A 3,669-nucleotide genomic window follows, 5' to 3' on the forward strand; every position below is an offset into this window, starting at 1 on the left:
TTGCACTGCAGGTATACAACGAAATTGGGAACATAGCCACGCACCGCGCATCTGATCAGTCCTACCAGTCGGCGGATCTCCCTCTCGCAGTCTCTCTTGGTTCGGCTCATCTCCTCCCGATGCTGGTGATGAGCCGATCGGAGCTCGGCCGCTCGGGACTGCCAGGCCTGCTGGGCCGCTGCCAGGGCTTCTTCCGCGCTCCTGGTGGAGGCGACACCGCTCGGTCTCCCGACACCGCCGCGTCTCCTCCACCTCCGCCAGCAAAGCGCCCCCCCTCCTCACCTGAGCAGACATTGCGCCACACCGGGCCGTTGAGACCGCAACGGAGCGCCGCGACGCTTACTGGGGACAAGCTACACAATACGGTAGCGGCCGCATCGAAGCCCGACGTGGCGTGCGGATAGTCAGACACGGATAGAGCGGATCACCTTGTCCATGGAGCCGTCCCTCAGGCTGAGGACCAAGGCATTCAGTCGCTGGATCTCTCCATCTTTGATTTTGATCACTCTCATCAGCTCCATTTCATGCTGCCGCAGTAATGTCTCCCTGGTAATGGCTAACTCTTTCTGCTTCTCCTCATGGAGTTTGCTTTTGAGTTCCGTCATGGCGGCGGTGGCACGGTGGTGCTCCGCCCGCAGGTCCTGACTTCTCTCTCTCTCCAGACAGCTGACCTGACATGACTTAGACTTAGACAAACTTTATTGTCATCTTGTCTGCACATGGTGCATACAAAACGAAATTCCGTTGCATACGTCTTACAACAAAGTAGTGATATTGCAGTTGAATAGAAGTAACATATCCTATGAAAATATATATATATATATATACATATACTATATATATATATATATATATATATATATATATATATATATATATATATATATATATATATATATATATATATATATTAAAAATAAGTATAAAGATGAATGAAATGATGAAATGTCCTGAATGGAGGGAAGAGGAGCCCCTATGATCCTCTCTGCTGTCCTCACCACTCTCCTCACGTTCTTCCAATCGGAGGCGGTGCAGCCTCCACACCACACAGAGAGACAGCTTGTCAGAATGCTCTCTATGGTGCTCCTGTAGAACGTCCTCATGATGGGTGGGGGCAGGTGGGCTCTCCTCATCCTCCGCAGGAAGTACAAGCGCTTCTGTGCCCTCTTGACCAGTGCCGTAGTGTTCATAGTCCAGGTGAGGTCTTCTGTGATGTGGACCCCCAGGAATTTGGTGCTGCTGACCACCTCCACAGCTGAGCTGTTGATGATCAGTGGAGCGTGGTGAGGCTGTTTTTTCCTGAAGTCGACGATGATCTCCTTCATCTTCTCCTCATTCAGGATCAGGCTGTTTTCTCTGCACCAGCCCACCAGCTGCTCCACCTCCTCTCTGTAGTCCAGGTCGTTGTTGTCTCTGATGAGCCCCACCACCGTTGTGTCGTCTGCTGACTTCACGATGTGATTGGTGGTGAACCTGAGGACGCAGTCGTGTGTCATCAGGGTGCACAGCAGGGGGCTCAGGACGCAGCCCTGAAGGGAGCCTGTGCTGAGGGTGATGACATCAGAGGTGTTCTGTCCGACCCGGACTGACTGAGGTCTGTTGGTGAGGAAGTCTAGCAGCCAGTTGCGAAGGGGGGTGTTGAAGCCCAGGTGTTCCAATTTTCCTACCAGATGCTGTGGGATGATGGTGTTAAACGCTGAGCTGAAGTCCAGGAACAGCCTCCGCACATGGGTGTTCTTCTCCTCCAGGTGAGCCAGGCTCAGGTGAAGAACGGAGGAGATGGCTTCCTGAGTGGAGCGGTTTTGCCGGTCGGCAAACTGGAACGGGTCAAATAATAGGGGGAGTCTGGAAACGATGTGACCTTTAAGCAGCCTTTCGAAGCACTTCATCATAACCGGAGTCAGTGCAACAGGCCGGTAATCATTAAATGAGGTGATTTGAGGTTTCTTCGGCACCGGAATGATGGAGGCAGTCTTAAAGCACGCCGGCACTGTGGCTTGGCCCAGCGAGGTGTTAAAAATGTCTGTGATGACCCCAGCCAGATGACTTGCACATTCCCTGAACACACGCCCAGGAATGTTGTCCGGGCCAGGGGCCTTACAGGGGTTGACTCTCCTCAGGGTCTTCAACACATCGGCGGAGTCAAGGCAGAGTACCTCCTCTTCCTGATGGGGGACAGTTTTAACTGCTGGAGTGCCGTTTAGTGCCTCGAACCTCCCAAAGAAGTTATTTAGACCATTTAGAAAGTCAGCATCAACTACACCCACCGGGGGGGGGAGGGTGAGTTGTCGTCTGTAATCGCCCGTATGCCTTGCCACATACTCCTGATGTTTTTGACGTCGTGGAAACGATCCTGAAATTTTCGACTGCGGTCTCGCTTCGCTATCCTGATGGCACGGTTCAAGTTGGCTCTCGCTGTCCTCAGTGTCTCCTTGTCGCCAGACTTGAAGGCAGAGTTCCGCGCTCGTAGCGTTTGACGTACCTCCTCAGTCATCCAGGGTCGTTGGTTGCCCCGGGTGATGATATTCTTAGTGGTGCTGACGTCCTCGGTGCATTTGTTGATGTAGGCTGACACAGTCATGGCACACGCATGTCTAATCTACATCGGGAAAACTGGGAGGGAGGGAGGCAGGCAGGGAGGCAGGCAGGGAGGCAGGCAGGGAGGCAGGCAGTGTCTGTCTGTTGAGGTTTTCACCTTGTTCTTCTCCTGCTGAAGTTCTAACTGGACGTCCATCAGTTTGGTTCTCAGCTCGTCATTGGCGGCCTGAAGGGCGTCCGTTCGCTCCGCCTTGGCCCGCCCTGCCGGAGCTCGTTTGGACATCTCTTACTCGAGTCTCGCCCGGTCGTCAGTCAGAGATCACAACATTTGTACCTGGAGAGCACAAACGCAGCGCTGTTTTCCACTGGCTTCGAACTCAACTTCAATCGGTACCGTAACTTACAACATCATAAACATAGAACTAGCTTGACTTATTCATTGAATAAATGCATTTGGTTCTTCAAAACTGCATCACGCAACATAGCGTGACCGAGACGGCCGTTATCCACCTGCGTGAAGTTATTTGGTGAAATGAATGAGATGTTTAAGACACCATCGTTCTGTCTCTATGTAGATGAAGGGAAATAATCGATTGCTGAAGGTCCAAAGGTGTTGTGATAAACAAATAAACATATTAGTGATTAGTGACATATTTGTGATAAACATATTAGGCAGGATAATCACATATGTTAACGTGACTGCCCACACTGTATTTATTTATGGTTATTTGTTAAATCGAGTACTGTTAGACATGAAATAGGAAGTGTTTAACATAAATGGAAGACGAAAGGGGTACTCACCATTGTAGCTCCTGCTGGTCAATGATACGAGCCTCTTCTTGCAGTGGAAAACATACAGCCAACAAACACCGTGGAACCTAAAGGAATGAAATTAAACATTAACATTTAGCCTAAACCAACATTCACAGATACAACGCAACGCAAACTACACAAACGTAAATCTTTTTAAACACAATGAGTTGTACTTACCGTGTACGCTCTAGACGGTCCACTTGCAAGCAGAAAATAAAGATATTTCTGTTGATAATCGTCGTGTTTGTATCCGGTGTCTCGCTCAAGGCCATTGCGCCCACAGATTTGAATTTTGGCGAGAGTTCAGCCTATTGACGT

At 50.1% G+C, this 3,669-nt stretch overlaps 1 long non-coding RNA gene across 1 annotated transcript; it reads right to left on the reverse strand.

The window, feature by feature from the left end:
* Positions 1-2,090: 2,090 nt before the first annotated feature.
* On the reverse strand, positions 2,091-3,417 carry LOC137840010 (uncharacterized). The gene is made up of 3 exons (XR_011086398.1): positions 3,340-3,417; positions 2,696-2,872; positions 2,091-2,568 (listed from the first exon to the last, which is right to left on the reverse strand). It is a non-coding gene; the product is annotated as an uncharacterized lncRNA (long non-coding RNA).
* Between the last annotated feature and the right edge of the window lie 252 nt (positions 3,418-3,669).

This window comes from Syngnathus scovelli, unplaced genomic scaffold, assembly GCF_024217435.2.
Source record: "Syngnathus scovelli strain Florida unplaced genomic scaffold, RoL_Ssco_1.2 HiC_scaffold_30, whole genome shotgun sequence".
Classification (NCBI taxonomy): Eukaryota; Metazoa; Chordata; class Actinopteri; order Syngnathiformes; family Syngnathidae; genus Syngnathus; species Syngnathus scovelli.